This window comes from Gossypium raimondii, chromosome 10 (assembly GCF_025698545.1).
Source record: "Gossypium raimondii isolate GPD5lz chromosome 10, ASM2569854v1, whole genome shotgun sequence".
NCBI classification, from domain to species: domain Eukaryota; kingdom Viridiplantae; phylum Streptophyta; class Magnoliopsida; order Malvales; family Malvaceae; genus Gossypium; species Gossypium raimondii.
This window is the reverse complement of record NC_068574.1, coordinates 13,263,789-13,283,118: the sequence shown is the minus strand read 5'-3', so window position 1 is coordinate 13,283,118 and position 19,330 is coordinate 13,263,789. Positions and strand designations below refer to the sequence as shown.

Genomic DNA, 19,330 nt, shown 5'->3' with positions numbered 1-19,330 from the left:
GCTAATTTTAGCAAATTAAGTGCTTAATGAATCAGAATGGTTGCTTAATGCATAGGAGTTTAGATGGTTTTGAATGGGTTATGGATGGTTTGGCCAGCTGAATTGGTCATGAACTAGATGGATTTTGGGCCTCACTTGTAAACGTGGACTCCTTCTCCCTTAGATGTATGCTTTAGACCTCCTCCTTTGCATGAAGTTGTCCAATTGTAGCAACCAAGTTGAGAATTGGGTCAAGTGAATTTTGAAAGTCCAAAAATAATATTTTTAGACATCCAATTTTGAATATTTAGTAGCCCAAGTAATTCCTCCTTTGGCTATAGAATTCTACAGCCTTTGGGTCTCAGCGAGTGAGCTTCAAGTTCAAATTTTCCTCCAGTGCGAGCTTCAAGTTCAAATTTTCTTCCGATACACAAAACTGCTTCAGTTTTGCAAAATTGTGTAAGTTTAGCGTATAAATAATGAAAAATAGAGACTAGTCTTTAATTTTTTGAAGCCCGACAATTCGCCAACCCATTCAATTAAATCCTAACTTTCCTTAAATTTTGGGTTAATAAAGGTATTTGGCTGTTTCAACTACCCCACCCTTAAAGAAAATTTCATCCTAGAAATTTCCTCTTATGGCTAGCTCTAAAAGCAAACTCCAATTATATTCCTTTCACAACTCAAGTGAAATAACCATTACACTTCCCTATTGCCTTAACACTAACCACTATCTCGACATTTTTCCTTAAAACCATCCCGCTTGAAGTGCTCTTGGAGTACTGTGTAAAAGAATGGATGCAGGGGAAGGTGAAAGCCAGCCTTTAAAAAGTAGAGGGGCAGTTTCAAGAGTTATATTTCATTCCTTTAGACCGAGCTAATTGCTTGTACTTGGGTACATTTAGTGGCATTTTAGGATATTTTATTAGTATTTTTATCATTTTCATTAGGATCTTGGACTGTGTTTACATGTTAGATAATTTTAATTGTATGTGAAAGGGTTGTGTTTGGTGGTTTGGCAGGTGCAGGATGTGGAGAAAGAAATAACGGAGTGAAGGTTTGCTGGGGAAAAAGGTTGGACAGTTTGCCACCTTATATGCCATGGAAATTTCAGGAAAATGATGAGTCAACAGTCAGCGCATACCAGTCTTAGCCAAACTCTACTTGTACCAGAAAAATCTGCGTAAAAAAGAGGAGAAGGTATCGTGGGCTATTGGAGTTACCATAGGAAGAAATGGTTATAAAAAGCCGAAGGAGGAAGCCCTAAGTATGGAGATTTTGAGGCAACAATAGAGAGTAGCGGTTGAGTAGAGATGGAGAGAGGAAGCTGAAGGCAGTCCCTCTCAGCTAGCACAGGATACTATGCTACTACAGATAGGTTTGGCGACAACCATCTTCCTGAGTTCTTTCATTATTTCTTATTCTATTCTCCCATAAATTGATTTGATCAAAACGATGTTATATGTTATTTTGAACTTGAATTTTAATTGCCAACCCATGAATTAAATCTCATAGGGTTGAGATTACATGATGAAACTTTTATTTTCTTTAATGGTTGAAGCATATATTTGATTTAATCATCTGTTTCATTCAATTGCTTTTATTTCCTAACTGTATGCGTATATTCTCTAGACATAGATGAATGTGTAGTATGCCCATAAAGTGAATCTAATTATGAAAATGGTGGATTAGTTGGACTAAAATTGAATGATACAAGTGGGTATTTGACTGAATACCTATAACAGACTCTAGACATAGAGCAACATTTATATAGAATGAAGACAAAACAGTGCAGGGTGCTATGCTAAAGCCTATAGAAACAGGTTAGGTAACTTAAGATCTTGCTCTCGAAAGAAGTAGGTCACTTTAGGTCTCTTCTGAGCAGTGGGTTAAGTACGATTTTGCTGACGCATTATTGAAAGTAATGGTAGATTCTTAGTAATATCAACCTTCCAATCAACATCGTAGACCTCCTATCCTTTTTCGTAACATTCTTAGTTATTTATTTATTTGCTTGCATTTTATTCAATATATTATTCTCGTAATTGTCATTGCATTTTGACTCTTACTTTGCCTTAACATTTTCCAATATTGGTCAGTACACATTTTGCACGTATCCTTATTATTTATTTTACCACTACGTATTTATCTTGGTTTTGCCATAACATTAATCATTATCACAACTTGACCATTTTTATACCTAATCTGATCCCTGTGGAGATGATCTCACTTATCATTTTATTACTTGATTCGATGTGTATTCTTGCACAATTAACTTATCATATTCACACGCGACAAGTTTTTGGCACCGTTGCCAAGGATTTGCAATTTAATGTAATTTGATTTGGTTATTTTACTTAACTCTATTAGTTTTATTTAACTTAGTTATATTTAATTTCTACAAGTTTTCCTTCAGTGCATGAGAAGAGGCATTCCTTCTAACAAAGAATATCCTTTTAACCTAGAAATCAAAAGAACTTTACCAAAAAAGTGGATAGAACTACGAAAAATGGCTAGGAATGGGAATGATCCTGACTCAATGATAATCTGAATGGTCAAGATGCTAATCCTCCTTTTCGTAGGGTGACATCTGGTCTGAATAATAATTTGAATGGTTAGGGCACTAATCCTCATGTTCATAGGGTGATAGATGACCGAGATAGACCAATCTGAGAGCATGTTGTGCCAATTTTGGATGACCTGAATCCAAGGATAGTCAGACCACAAATACAGACTCAGCAGTTTAAGCTGAAACTAGTAATGTTTCAAATGTTGCAAATAGTTAGACAGTTTGGTGGACTTCCCACTAAAGATCCAAGACTACATTTAAGCTTCATATAGTGTTTCATCCTGAAGACGCTCTGTGACTTAAACTGTTTCTATATTCTTAAAGCGATCGTACGAGAGCATGACTGGATGCTTTACCGTCAGAACAGTAGCATCATGGAATGATCTTTGTCAAAGATTTATTCTACGATATAATCTCCCAAATATGAATGTCAAGCTTAGAAATGACATCACATATTTTCGGCAATTGGAAGATGAGACACTATATGAAGCTTGGGAAGGATTTAAAGACTTAATTCGAAAATGTCTGATGCATGGATTTCAACACTAGACTCAAATGGAGATATTCTATAATGGGTTGAATGCATATACGAGGATGGTAGTTGATGCTTCTACCAATGGTACTTTGTTAGACAAATTTTATAACGAAGCATATAATATTTTGGAAAATATTGCTAACAATGATTATCAATATCCTATCAAAAGAGTTGAGATGGGAAAGAGAGATGTTGGTACTATGGAGCTGGACACGATCACTTCGTTGACAGCCCATATATCTTATTTGGCTAATATGATCAAAACAATGAAAAGGCCTACTGCAGTCCAAGAGATAAAATCATTCGAACTATCGTGTGTTTATTATGGTGAAGATCATATGTTTAATCAATGCCCATCAAATCCAGCATCCGTGTGCTACATGGGTAATTTCAACCGTAACAATAACACCTATTCCAACATGTATAATCCTAGGTGGAAGCAACATCCAAAATTTAGTTGGAATAATCAAGGTGCGAGGAATTTTAACAATACGGCAAGATAGAATGCCATCAATGCACTGCCTAGTTATACTCACCTAATACCGAGGCAAAATGTCCAGTAAGGTCAGGCTTCAATTTCATCATCATCATTTATTGAAGCCTTTCTGAAGGAGTATATGGCCAACAATGATAATGCAATTCAGATTCAAGCTGCGCCTCTCCGAGCTCTTGAGAGTCAAGTGGGGCAAATAGCGAATGCTCTAAATTTGAGACCATAGGAAGCATTGCCAAGTGATATTGAGAACTCAATATCACAAGGGAAGGAGTACTGCAAGGTTATCACTTTTAGAAGCAGAACTTAGCTTGATGACATTGCTCAAGATGCCAAGTCAAAAGAGGATGACTCGAATAACAACCAGGTAAAGATCCTAGAGTCATTTGAAAAACATATTGAACCTAAAAAGAGTAAGCAGCCAAATGCTGTGGCAGAATCAGAACATGTTGTCAATAATAATGTTACGGCTAAACAATATCAGTAACCTAAAGGACGACCACATTTACCTTTTTCTCAGCAATTTTATAATTTCAAGTAGGATATTCAGTTCAAAAGATTTTTGGAGGTTTTGATGCAACTCCATATCAACATACCGCTAGTAGAACCTCTGGAGCAAATGTCCAATTACATAAAATTTATGAAAGATATATTGTCAAAGAAGCACAGATTGGGAGAATTTGAGAATGTCACTCTCACTGAAGGGTGCACAGTAATGTTGACGAATAAATTACCTCCAAAGTTGAAAGACCCAGGGAGTTTCACTATCCCATGTTTAATTGGAAATCATTATGTTGGTAGGGCATTATGTGATCTAGGAGCAAGTATAAATCTAATGCCTATGTTTATTTTCAGGAAGCTAGGAATTGGAAAAACAATACCTACTACAGTTACGTTGCAACTGGCTGACCGATCCTACGTGCATCCGGAAGGTAAATTTGAAGATGTGCTAGTAAGAGTAGATAAATTTATCTTTCCTATTGATTTCCTTATTTTAGAATGTGAAGCTGATCAAGATGTGCTAATTATTCTTGGAATACATTTTCTTGCTACTGACAGGACATTAATTGATGTGTAGAAAGGTGAGCTGACCATTAGGGTAAATGATCAGTAGGTTACCTTCGATGTATTCAATGCTTTGAAATGTGCCAATGTTAATGATGAATGCCACACCATTGGGTTGATAGAAACAGTAGTGGAGGAATTCACCAGAAGTTACCACAACAATTCCGAAAATTACGAAGACTCACTTGAGTAGAGTGATACAGTAAGTTTTGAGGAATTAGATAAATTTATGGAAGCCAAAAAGATAGCAGATAGACCAGGGAAGAAGTTTGAACCCTTGGATTTATCAAATCAACCTTTCAATCCTCCTAAACCTTCTATAGAGGAATCCCCTACACTGGAGTTAAAACCTTTGTCGCAACATTTGAAGTATGTATATTTGGGTGAAAACAATACTTTTCAGGTAGTAATTTCTACGGAGCTGACACCCGAGAAAGGGGCAAGGTTGTTAGAAGTTATTCGATGATTTAAGAAGGCATTGGGATGGACCCTGGTTGATATAAAGGGAATTAGCCCTGCCTTCTGCATGGACAAGATTATGTTGGAGGATTGCCCTAGCAATTTCATTGAATAGTAGAGAACAATGAATCCTATCTTGAAAGAAGTTGTCAAGAAAGATATTATTAAATGGCTTGACGCTGGCATCATTTACCTTATTTCAAACAGCTCATGGGTGAGTCCTGTGCAATATGTACCCAAGAAAGGAGGTGTCACAGTCGTAAGCAATGACAACAATGAACTCATACCAACTCACACTGTCACGGGATGGAGAGTATGTATGGATTACTGTAGGCTTAACAAGGCAACTAGGAAGGACCATTTTCCACTACCATTCATTGGTCAGATGTTGGATAGTTAGCTGGGAAAGTTTTCTACTATTTTTTGAATGGTTTTTCAGGATATAATCAGATTACCATAGCCCCCAATGACCAAGAGAAGACAATTTTCACATGTCCATATAGTACTTTTGAGTTTAGACGGATGATGTTCGGGTTATGTAATGCCCCGAAAACTTTTTAATGTTGTATGATGGCCATATTCTCTAACATAGTGGAAAATTTTCTTGCAGTCTTTATGGACGATTTTTTTGTGTTCAGGAATAATTTGAAAATTGTTTGAAAAATATGGATTTGGTTCCATGCCGCTGTAAAGAAGCGAATCTTGTTTTAAGCTAGAAAAATGCCACTTCATGGTTCATGAAGGAATTGTCTTGGGGCATAGCATATCACAGAGAGAAATTGAAGTGGGCAGAGCAAAAATTGAAGTGATAGAAAAATTGCTACCTCCCACTAGTATCAAGGGTATTAGAAGTCATTTAGGTTATCCAGGTTTTTATAGAAGATTCATTAAGGATTTTTCGAGGATATCTAAACCCTTATGCACTTTGTTGGAGTAAAATAGACCTTTCAATTTCGGTGAACAGTGTTTGGTAGCCTTTGAAGAGTTAAAGAAAAAACTTATAGCAACACCAATTGTAGTAGCTCTGAATGGACACTGCCTTTTGAACTCATGTTGATGCCAGCGATTATGCTGTGGGAGCCATGCTAGGGCAAAGGAAAGACAAAATACTATGGGAATAAACTATGCTAGCAGTACTTTATCAGAAGCGCAACTTAACTACACCTTACCCCAATCCGGTCTGGACTATGAGGTTAATAGATAAGTAGTTCTTGTCGACTCATTAGTTTAGTGGAAGATCGAGAGATCCTTCTAGGTTAATGACTAGCTGACTGAATAAAACCCCAAATAGAAGTTAGTTATGACCACCGAAGCGAGTTAGTCTTCTGTCCTTAAAACTAATTAAGTCTACAAATTATTTTTCTATCTTTATTTTTATGTATTTTAATTATTTTTATAAAATATGATTTTTCATCACCTTAAGAATTATCGTAATATAGTTTAATTAAATTACTAATTAGATTTGTTAACGTGGAAGTTAGAATTAGTTTAGTTTCACCTCTCTTAGGTACGATCCTCAGAGTACTCTAATACTTCATTGTATAAATATAAATTACAACCTGACCCGTATACTTGCGGAAATCGTCTAACAATAATATTTGGTTGAAGGATTTACACTTTAGATGTTAGTACATCCGGAGGCAGTCAAGTTGTTGGCGCCGTTTCCGGGGAGGCGACACCACTAAATTAGTTTTAATTTCTACATTTAATAGGATAGTTAGGATTTTTTTAACTATAGATAGGACTTTAATTTTTTATTTACTTTTATTATTCTCTACTAAAGTTTTTTTTCTTTGTGGTTTCAGTACAATACTCAAAGTAGGGGCACACCCATGGAGCCAGCCGCTGATCCAAGGAGACTAATTCTTAGAAATTGTCAATAGCAAAAACAGCAGATGCAAAATAACCCACCTGCAACTGTTAATCCACCACACAAAATCCACTTTTCGACAATCCTAATTTACTAGATCTACCACCACCACAACTATCGACAGAACGAAAAATGGCTCAAGAGGAACGTATACTGAGAGATTACATGCTACCAACCCTCGACACAATACAAGCTATCTTTGCAAGGCTGGCTATAACCGCAAATAATTTTCAGATCAAGCTTCGCATGATCCAGATGATTCAAAATAACCTACAGTTCAGAGGAACTATGACAGAGGACCCAAACCAACATTTAAAATAGTTTATCCAACTTTAAGATACTTTTATATTGAACGAGGTCATTTATAATTATTTTCTTCTTCGATTCTTCCCCTTCTCCTTAAAAGAAACGCTTTCCCTTGGTTAGACTCGATGTAACAGCCCATTTTTAGTGAAATTGGAACAGTGGTTTTGGGACAAAAAATTTGAAGTCAAAAATTTGTTTTATTATTATTTTATTGCCTACAGCATGGTAGTATTATCGTAGAAAAATATCGTTAAGAAATTTTACCGTTTACATGTTTAATTTGATAAAAAGGACTAAATCGCATAAAGTGCAAAAGTGGAGTTCTAATAGCTAAAGGTATTAAATAGCTATAGAAATTTAAAGTGGAGGTCTTTATATAGTAATTAGTCCATAAATGTGTTAGTGGAAAGTCATGGCTTGGTAATCTTGTAATTTGGAATAATTTTAAAGGTTAATAAGCAAATTCGTTATTAAAGATAAAATAAATAAAAAACAAATTAAAGTCTTCATCTTTAATTTTTTGTTTCAACCGAATATCAAAGAAAGAAAGAAGCCATTGTTGTGCTTAACTTTCGGCCAAGCTTCTATTCTCCAATTAGGTATGATTTTTGCCCCGTTTTTAATGATTTATATGTTTTCAAGATGGTTCTAGCTTAATCTAGCTAGCCTGGGGACTAATTTGTGAAATTGTTAAACTATTAGGGTTTTTCCATTGATTAATATGCTTGAGTTTTCAAATTTTATGATAGAAAATGAATGGTTGTTGCTAGATAAACAACTTTTGTAAAGGAATTTTTGATGAAATTATCAATTAGGGGTTAAATTAAAAAATGGAAAATATTATGTGGTAAAATTGTGAATTTGTGAAATATATGGGCTACTATTAGTATGTATAGAAACTGGCTAGGCTTGGGTAAGGGAAAAATTTCATTAAATTCATTTTTTCGAGCCTAGGGACTAAATTGCAAAGAAATTAAAAGTAAAGGGGGAAATGGTAATTTTTCCAAATATATGTTTTGGATTAAATTGAATGAATTATATGTTGAAATGAGTTAAATTTATCCATATATATCCAGTTAGACCTCCTACAGATTTAGATCGGGCAAAGAGAAAGTTTCAGAATAGTCACCTCCGTATCTACGTATACTCGTCAAGGTAAGTTCGTGTAATTAAATTGTATTTTTATATGCTTTAATTGAATTATATGTATGTGAATTGTATAATTGCCATGTATGAACACCGATCGCATATCTGACGACGTACGACGATTACTGAGTCTCGTTTGAACCTTAGGAATTCGTAGGATACAAATGACATGTCATTAGGGTTACCGATTTTAGCTCGTGAGAGCTTACCGTTACTCAACCCATATGAGCTTACTGATTATAGCTCGTAAGAGCACACCGATTCAGAGCTCGTATGAGCATACATGTACAGGAATTGACGGATTACAGTTTAGTACACCTCGTGTGTACTACCCGAGTATCCAACGATATTCTAAATGGTTCAACGGGAAATGTTCTGTTACGAGATAATATGAGTTTGATACGAACTATTATAGGTATTTACATGAAATACATGGAAATGGCTTCACATGATATATAGATACATGATATGAATGTTACTTGTATATGGAAACTTGATTAATTGTTGAGCTCATCCATAATTATTGATTCATTTATGAAGTTACATGACTAATGTGGTTCGTATGTTTTGATAGGTAGGCTAAGTGGCATGAAATAATGCAAAATGGCTTGGTAAATTATTGGCTTATTTGGTTTAATGGTGTAATGATTATATATATTTGCATATTGTCATTTGAGGTGCCTAAGGGCATATTGGTTGTATATGAATATACTACATGTTTAAGGCTTGATTTTGCTTGTTTTGGATGCCTTAATATGGTTTGTTTATATGCAAAATGTTGAATGTAGGTGGATGCAAAATTGGGTGAGAAAAGTGGCTTGTAAAATGGCCTATTTTCATCCATATGAGCAGAGACACGGGCGTGTGTCTCAGCTGTGTGTGACACACGGCCAGGTGACACGTTCGTGTGTCCGCTATAGGTTTCAAAGGGTTGCAAGTCAGGCTGTTACACAGCCTGGCACATGGGCGTGTGAGGTTACTTCGAAGGGTACACGGCCTGAGACACAAGCGTGTCTCTTAACCATGTGAGTCACATGGTTGTGTGACCCCTGTAGCTTTAAATATTTGTAATGTTTTCTGAAAAATTCTACGAGTTTCTGATTTCATCTCGACTTGTTTCTAACCTGCATTTAGGGCATCGAGGGCTCGTATAAGGGACAGTATGTATGATTTTGATTGGTTTTGTTATGAATATTGATAAGTTACGAAATGATTGACATTCTATTTATTTGTACTGTAAATTTTGGTAACACTCCGTAACTCTATTCTGGAGATGGATACTGGTTAGGGTGTTGCATTTATTAGTATCAGATCTACGATTTAGCTTGTTCTCAAACTGAATGTAGCGAGTACGAGTCTAGCTATACATGTAATTATATAACTTGTGATAATATGATATCTCTTGACCGTTTTAAAACATGTTTTCTTATAGTTGTGACATCCAACCGAGTTGATTTCGATGAAGTAGAGAGCAACGCTCAGGCATCCATTCACAGAATAGCTTCGAGCGGTACGAGGCCCGTATTTGAGGGCTGCGGAGAAGAGGCTAAGGAAGTCTTCTTCCAGATGATGAATGAGTGGTTCACCAAGTTTGTAAGGACGAACCTAACTGCTCAACAACCTTCACCCCCTTCTGTTCTCCAATCAGTTCCCGTTATGGAACAAATTCGAGTTACTAATCCTCCTGTTGATAAGATACGTAAGTACGGGACTGAAAAATTCTGAGCTACAGCCGAGTATGATCCCGTGAGAGCTGAATTCTGGTTAGAGAATATGATCAGGGTTTTTGATGAGCTATCCTACACACTGGCTGAATGTGTTAAATATGCGGTATCATTTTTGAAAGATTCAGCGTACCAATAGTAGAACAAGTTGACTTTAATTGTGTCAAGAGAGCGGATCACCTGGGAATTTTTCCAAACCAAGTTCTGAAAGAAATACATCAATCAGAGGTTTCTGAATCAAAAACATAAAGAATTTCTGGAGCTTAAATAGGGCCATATGACTGTATTTGAGTATGAGCGAAAATTTGTCAGATTAAGTAAATATGCCCGGGAGTGTGTTCTGACTAAGACCGCTATGTGTAAAAGATTCGAAGATGGGTTAAACAAAGACATAAAGCTTCTGGTGGGAATTCTGAAATTGAAAGAATTTGTTGTACTGGTTGACCGGGCACATAAGGTCGAAGAACTAAGTAAAGAGAAAAGACGTGCAGATTTTGAAGCTAGAGACTCGAAAAAAAGATTGACTGAGAAGTCCTATCAATCAGTATCAAAGAAATCAAAAGAACATCACAACAGTTCTATTGCTTCTGTAGGATATTCTAGTAGAGACAGAGGTACCCCACGCTCCAGTCCTAAACCTCAGGCTACATCTATAGCGATTATGGGTAGTGCCAGAGATGTTAGACCCAAGTGTAACCACTGTAATAGATCAGATTATGGTGAGTGTCAAGTGAAGAGCGAAGCATGCTTTAAGTGTGGTTCCTTAGACCACTATCTTAGAGATTGCCTAGAGAAATCCGAGAAAGAAAAAGCTCAGACCATGAGGCCGAGCAATACTGTTGTGAGAGGTAAACCACCTCGTAATCTTGGAAATGTGAGTGGTAGTCGTGGTATTACAAAAGATTCTGCTGTGAGATCTGAGGCACAGGCACTAGCTAGGGCTTCTACTATTCGCACTCACGAGGATGCTTTTGTGCTAGATGTTATTACCAGTACTTTCTCTATTTATGACACTGATGTTACTGCTCTGATTGATCTAGGATTAACCCATTCATATGTTTGCACGAAGTTAGTATCTAGTAAAAATTTACCTGTTGAGTTTACTGAATTTGCAGTTAAAGTATCGAACCCCCTAGGTTAGTATGTACTAGTTGATAAAGTCAGTAAGAATTGCCCTTTAATGACTCAGGGTTATAGTTTTTCGGCTGATTTGATGTTGTTATCATTTGATGAATTTGGTGTGACTCTAGGTATGGATTGGCTAACTCTGCATGATATTGTTGTAAACTGTAGACAAAAGCTTATTATTTTGAAATGTCAAAACAATGAGACGTTTCGTATTAAATCAAATAATTTGAGTGGGTTACCGATTTTTACATTAACTATGTCGGCACAGAAATATGTGAGAAAAAGTTGTAATGCTTATCTTGCTTGTGCACTGGATACTAAACGGTCTGAATCAAAGCTTGAATCAGTGTCAATGGTTTGCGAGTATCCCAATGTATTTCCAAAGGAGTTACCTGAATTACCGTCGGTCAGAGAGGTTGAGTTTGCTATAGAATTGGTACTAGTAACATCACCAATATCGATAGAACCTTACAGAATGGCTCCTACCAAGTTAAAAGAGTTGAAAGTACAGCTGCAAGAGTTGACAGATAGAGGTTTTGCTCGACCTAGTTTTTCTCCTTAGGGTGCACCGGTTCTGTTCATTAAGAAAAGGACAGATCGATGAGATTGTGTATAGATTACCGTCAGCTTAACAATATTACAATAAAAAATAAATATCCACTACCTCGAATTGATGACCAGTTCAATCAGTTGAAAGGTGTCACAGTATTCTCGAAGATTGATCTTCGTTCTGGCTATTATCAGCTGCGAGTGAAAGATTCTGATGTACCGAAAACTGCATTTAGAACTAGGTACGAACATTATGAATTACTTATGATGTTGTTTGGTTTAACTAATGCACCTCAGTATTTATGGATTTGATTAACTGAATCTTCAGTCCATATTTAGACAAATTTTTTGTGGTACTCATTGACGACATTCTGATCTATTCCCGAGATGAATTCGAGCATGCTAAACATTTGAGAATTGTTTTGCAAACTCTGCGAGATAAACAACTATTTCTACATTTAGCATATGTGAGTTTTGACTCCAAGAAGTAGATTTTCTGGGACATACTGTATCGGCTTAAGGCATCAGAGTTGACTCGAGTAAAATTCCCATTGTTGTTTACTCGAAACCACCGAGAAACGTATCTAAAGTCAAAAGTTTTCTGGGATTAGCTGGTTATTACCGAAGATTCGTTCAAGGGTTCTCAATGATAGCTACACTGATGACGCGGTTATTACAAAAAGATGTGAAATTTGAATGGTCCGATAAATGTTAGCAAAGTTCAATCAGTTGAAAGCATTGTTGACCGAAGCACTAGTTCTAGTTCAGCCTGAATCAGGTAAAGAATTTGTGATTTTTAGCTATGCATCTTTAAATGGTTTAGGCTGTGTTTTGATGCAGGAAGGCAAAGTAATAGTTTATGCTTCCAGACAGTTAAAACCGCACGGAAAGAACTATCCGACACATGACTTAGACTTGGCAACTATTGTGTTTGCATTAAAAATTTGGCGACACCATTTGTTCGGAGAAAAATGTCACATATTTACTGATCATAAGAGTTTAAAGTATTTAATGTCACAGAAAGATCTAAATCTGAAACAAGGCTTGAACTATTGAAATATTATGAATTGATCGTTGATTATCATCCGGGAAAAGCAAATGTAGTTGCTGACGCTTTGAGTAGAAAGTCCTTGTTTGCTCTGCACACGATGAATACGCAACTGACACTATCTGGAGATGGATCAATCTTAACTAAGTTGAAAGCTAGACTGATGATTTTACAGTAGATCTGTGAAGCTAAAAATGTGACAATGATTTGTTAGCTAAACAGCACAGTGTAAGTCGATTATTGATTTAGAATTTTAGATAGGACCTGATGATTGTTTATTGTTCAGAGGTAGAGTTTTTGTTCCGAAGAATCCAAAGCTCATTCAGAGAATCTTACACGAAGCTCACAGTGGTAGCTTGTATGTTCACCTAGGACGCAATAAAATGTATAGTGATTTGAGATAGATGTACTGGTGGCCAGGAATGAAACGTGAAATATCTAATTTTGTACTGAGATGTTTTGTATGTCAGCAAGTTAAAGCTGAACATCAGGTACCTTTAGGACTATTACAGCCAGTGATGCTACCGAAATGGAAATGGGATAGAGTTACTATGGATTTCGTATCGGGTTTACCCCTATCTCCGAGAAAGAAATATGTTATTTGGGTTATTGTTAACCGTTTGATGAAGTCTGCACATTTTATTCCGGTACGTACAGATTTCTCCCTTGAAAGATTGGCTGAGTTATATATTTCTGAGATTGTCATATTACACGGAGTGTTAGTCTCCATTATTTCGGATAGAGATCATCGGTTTACATCGCGATTTTGGAGAAAGTTACAGGAAGCTCTTGGTACACAGTTGTATTTTAGCACTGTATTTCACCGTCAGACCGATGGTCAGTCCGAACATGTGATTCAGATTCTCAAAGATATGCTTCGATGTTGTGTACTAGAGTTCGAAGGCAACTCGGAGAAATATTTACTGCTGGTTGAATTTATGTATAAAAATAGTTTTCAGTCTAGCACAAAAAATGGCACCGTATGAGGCTCTGTATGGTCGTAAATGTCGAACTCTATTATACTGGACCGAGCTCAGTCAGAAAAAGATACACAGGGCTGATTTGATTCACGAGACTGAGGAAAAAGTGAAAGTAATCCGAGATAGCTTAAAAGTAGCTTTAGATCGTCAAAAATCGTATACAGATCTTAAATGCAAAGATATAGATTTCCAAGTTGGCGACAGAGTATTTTTGAAAGTTTTTCTCTGGAAAAAAGTTCTTCAATTCGGTCGTAAAGGAAAGTTGAGTCCGTGAGTTATCGAGCCGTATGAGATTACTGAAAGATTTGGACCTGTTTCATACCGATTAGATTTACCGTCAGAACTTGAAATAATTCATAATGCTTTTCACGTGTCTATGTAACGACGGTAACGATCTGACCCTTCACATGTTATCTCCCCGACTGATGTTGATATTCAATCTGATATGTCATATAGTGAGGAACCGATCAGAATTCTGGCTCGGGAGGTGAAAGAATTAAGAAACAAGAACACAGCTAGAAACGACACGGAATAGAAGAAGTCAGCTGGGAACTCGAGAAAGCTATGAGAAAGAAATATCTGAACCTCTTTTCTAGTAAGATTTTCGGGGACAAAAATCCCTTTAGGGGGGAGAGTTGTAATAGCCCGTTTTCAGCAAAATGGGAACAGTGATTTTGGGACCAAAAATTAGAAGTCAAAAATTTATTTTACTATTATTTTATTGCCTACAGCATGATATTATTATCGTATAAAAATTTCGTTAAGAAATTTTATCGTTTACATGCTTAATTTGATAAAAAGGACTAAATCGCATAAAATGCAAAAGTGGAGTTCTAATAGCTAAAGGTATTAAATAGCTATAGAACTTTAAAGTGGAGGCCTTTATATAGTAATTAGTCCATAAATGTGTTAGTGGAAAGTCATGGCTTGGTAATGTTGTAATTTGGAATAATTTTAAAGGTTAATAAGCAAATTCGTTATTAAAGATAAAATAAATAAATAAACAAATTAAAGTCTTCATCTTTAATTTTTTGTTTCAACCGAATATTAAAGAGAGAAAGAAGCCATTGTTGTGCTTAACTTTCGGCCAAGCTTCTATTGTCCAATTAGGTTTGATTTTTGCCCCATTTTTAATGATTTATATGTTTTCAAAATGGTTCCAGCTTAATCTAGCTAGCCTGGGGACTAATTTGTGAAACTGTTAAACTACTAGGGTTTTTCCATTGATGAATATGCTTGAGTTTTGAAGTTTGATGATAGAAAATGATCAAAATTCTATTTTTTGTATTGTAAATTTTGGTAATACTTCGTAACCCTATTTCAGCGATGGATACGAGTTAAGGTTGTTACGCTCGATGTACAATCGAGATCAGGATTAGATGGAGCCGCAGAAGGAGTCTTAATGAATCGAACATATGAAAATGCATATGGTCTTAATGAAAACATGGTGATGAGTTCCTGCTAGTGGCCAAAAGAGCGATTTACTTATGGCCAGAAACCATCCATAGTTAAAGTTGTCAATGTAGAAGGAGCATGTAAAAGCAATAGCGCTCCATTCGGGTAAAGTACTGAATAGCCCAAACAACCCAACTAAAGAGGAGGACAAGAAGGATGCCAACAATCTTCAAGAAGAAATCCCTAGAAACGACAATGCTAAAATAAAACCAAAACATACAATGGTACCATTCCCCTCACAGTTAGAGGATAAATGAAAACGGGATGAATCGGAGTTTGAAAGTTTTTTAAAGCTATTTAAAGTTACTAAATATGATAAATACTTAGGAAAATTAAAACGGGATTGCAAGTTAATATAGATGCATCCTGTAGCGCAATTATTACATAACAAATACCTCCAAAGTTAAAAGACCTGAGGAGTTTTCTTATTCCAATAAAGATAAGGGACATTCATTTTAGTAAGGCCCTATGTGACTTATAAGCCAATATTAATTATTGCCTCTATCAATTTATGAAAAACTCGAGTTATGGGAACTTAGGAATACACATATCACACTACAATTAGCTGCTTCGAAGAAGACCGTGAAAACCCTATTCCATTAGGGAGACCGTTTCTAGACACATCTAGGTCCACTATTGACTTAGAAAATAATGAATTAATCATAAAAATCAATGGTGAGACTGAAGTATTTAAATGTGGTCACCGACAGAACAACGGTAATAGGGTCATGGGAAAACATGTTATATAATATCTGTAAATTTCCCTAACTACCTTGATTTGAAAAGGGTATTTCTGTGATTAGTGTAGGAAGAAAAGGCAAGTTCCGAGAGTGAGAAAAGATGAGTACAGTAGAGTGGCGTGATGGGTGCTGGACCAACACGAATAGAAAATTGATAAAGATGTGTCCATGTACAAACTGATGTAGTTGACAGATGAGTCCGGCAGCAACACTTGATAATAAAAAAAACACTTTATTAATTTTGTTGTAAATTTTTTTAAAGCTAATTTTTGAATACGTTTGAATAGGAGGACTAAGTAAGACAAATCAGGATTTAAAATAGTGTAAGGATATGATATTTGAACCGAACACCTTGAAATTCAAGAAAAAAGGCAAATAAAGGGGCCAGTGTCGCAACATGACACGATTTCAAAAATCTAGTCGATGTTGCAACACGGGTACCCCCTATGTCGCAACATCGAAGACAATAGCCCTAAATCTCAAATTTTAAAGGTGTATTGCAACATCGAACCTCGATGTTGCGACATCAGAAGACTACTAGGGGTGTTGCGACATGGAACCCCTATGTCGCGACATCCCTGCAATTTTTCAGGGTTGACCCAACCCATTACGCAACTCACCGGTATAAACCCCTATTTTACCCAATTTCTAACCTAAAAATGTCACTTTCTTTAAAACGAAAACACTTCTAAAATATTCCCAAACCTTTTCTAACTCTAAAACCTCTTAAACTCTTCAACTTCAAAAACCCCTTTTCTCTTTCTTTTCTCTATTGATGCAATTTTTTTGTGGTTTCTCTCTTGTGCAAGTATCAAGCTTCATATCCACAAGGAATTTGTGACAAACTCATCAAACGGAACAAAGAGTAACCAGTGTAACGAGGTTAAGAGTTCCTTTCTTCAAATTTTACTGTTATATTGCTTGCTTATTGCTTGAATCTTTAGTTCACTAGTCGAATAGTTTTGAAACATGCCTCTTAGAAAAACTAGATTAACTTCAAGGAAACAAGTTCATACAATAGAGGAGTTTTGAACCATCGATGGTATTGTGCAAAGAAATTTGGGCACTCGTTAGGTATCATAGGTGGGAATGTCTTTGTGTGACTCCTAGAGACCTCGCGCTGAAATCCTTGTATTACAAGAGTTTTATGCATCATTTAGGGACTGGGTGTCTAGGCGACCTTATGATGCCTTTTGGGAGAACATACAAATACGAGGCAAAGATGTACATGTCACCCCTAGAGAAATTTGTGAGTTTTATAATGCTCCATATTATGAAAATGGGTACTAATCAATCATATCGATCGTCAAATTGTCACTTGAAACTAACTCTGTAATAGTTTAGTGACCTGAGGTGTAATTTACCCATACTTTCCTCCTCTAGACAAAAGTATGCCAACGGTAGAGGTTGAGTAAGAAAGAAGAATTGCATTATTTTCAACGCCCAATTAATTATCCCACTATTGCTTGCGACTTCTATTTGTCAACTTTTAGGTGGTTCATGAACTTTTGAATTATTAGAGGAGGAATTATTGGGTAAACTGCACTTAAGGTCACTAAATTATTAGTAAGTTTATATTTTGGTTACTCAACTTTAAAAATGACAATTTAACAACTCAAAACTTTTCATTTGAGTTATTGAACTTGTAACACCCCTAACCCGTAATCGTCGTCGGAAATCGGGTTACTAGGTATTACCGAACCAAATTCAAATTCGAATAATTATATATATACACATGTTCAACCTACTAAACCAACCAAGTCTTAAATCAAAAAGGTAATATCAACCTATTACAAGTCATTTCATATCATGCATCGAAAAAATTCGTAAACACATAACTCATAATTAAAAATTATGTAGAATATTTCAAACACCACTTTTGGTCATACCTCATTTCGCCTACTCGACTAACAAATCAATTACAAATAACAATGACACAAATGTGTATATAAAACTCATATTTAAAATTTTACCTATTTTACATGTAATCATTATATTTTAACATATGTACCTATATCAACCCTTATAAATACAAACAAATAAAAACATTGAAATGAATATGCCATAAGCATTTGTATAATTTCATAGTATATTTACTTATTATTATTCATACACTCAAAACAACTTATCAAATTGCATACAAATATTTGTTCATCAAATAAATAAAATAACTATTCATATGGCCAATTTCCCAAGCTTTATTCGAATACAATTAAGCTTAAATACTTATGTTTTAACCAATATCAAATTCATCAATACTCAAACAATTCCATGCATAACATACCAAGACCGATCCTATATATATATATATATATATATTTATTTATTTATTTATTTATTTATTTATTTATTTACTATGTATTATTTATCCCTCCATGTTTCAAAGGTCATTTACAAGACCAATTCCATAAACAATGCTCATTATGCAATTTACCAATTTCAACTACTCTATATTCATAGTAAATAAATATACAACTTTCACATAGTAAATGATAATTCAAATTCAATGTCAATTACGAAAATTAAAATATTTCCATCCATGATTTCAAACATAGCTTATACTTATACCGTATCATATCAATCAACTTTACTTGTCTATCACAATCAATATTCATAATTATCAAAATTCAAAATCCTCCAAAACATAACATCACTTATATTAGTCTCAACCATTTAAGAAACATAGCCAAATCATCAACCATAATATTTAATCAAAGTATGAAACCATTCATGTCAAAATAAACAAGCCATCTTCACATGGCTTATTATATATATACACTTCATTCAAAATATATTCAAAAGGGGTAGTATAGCCTATACATGCCATAGATTTTAAATTTAACTTTTATAGGTACCAATGGACGGATGATAGTGTGATTGACTACGCTGACGATCCTCGAGCCCATAACTAGCTTCCAAAATCTATAAAACTGAAGGAAACATATATACATAATAAGCTATCACAGCTTAGTAAGTCATAAGCAATTAAACAATTCAATGACGTTAAAAATTCAATAACAAGCCGAATAATGCAATCATATTCATATATACGCATTCGAGCTTGCAAATCTTATATATATCAAATATATAACTATGAACCAATTTCAGCTTGGCCGAATATACATTAAGTAATAACATAGTTATTTTTTAGTATTCAAATCATATACCACTCTTTACCGAATATACTCATTCATATATAAATGCATATAAAACATAGTTATGACTTCACACATATACTTACCCTTTGGCCGAATATATATATAGGCTTTTTACACATACACATA

The 19,330-nt window shown here is 35.3% G+C and overlaps 1 non-coding gene across 1 annotated transcript; it reads right to left on the bottom strand.

Annotated features, from left to right (window-relative positions):
* Nucleotides 1-2,980: 2,980 nt before the first annotated feature.
* LOC128034256 (small nucleolar RNA R71) lies at nt 2,981-3,087 on the bottom strand. Its single transcript, XR_008190386.1, has one exon. It is a non-coding gene; the product is annotated as a small nucleolar RNA R71 (small nucleolar RNA).
* Nucleotides 3,088-19,330: the final 16,243 nt, after the last annotated feature.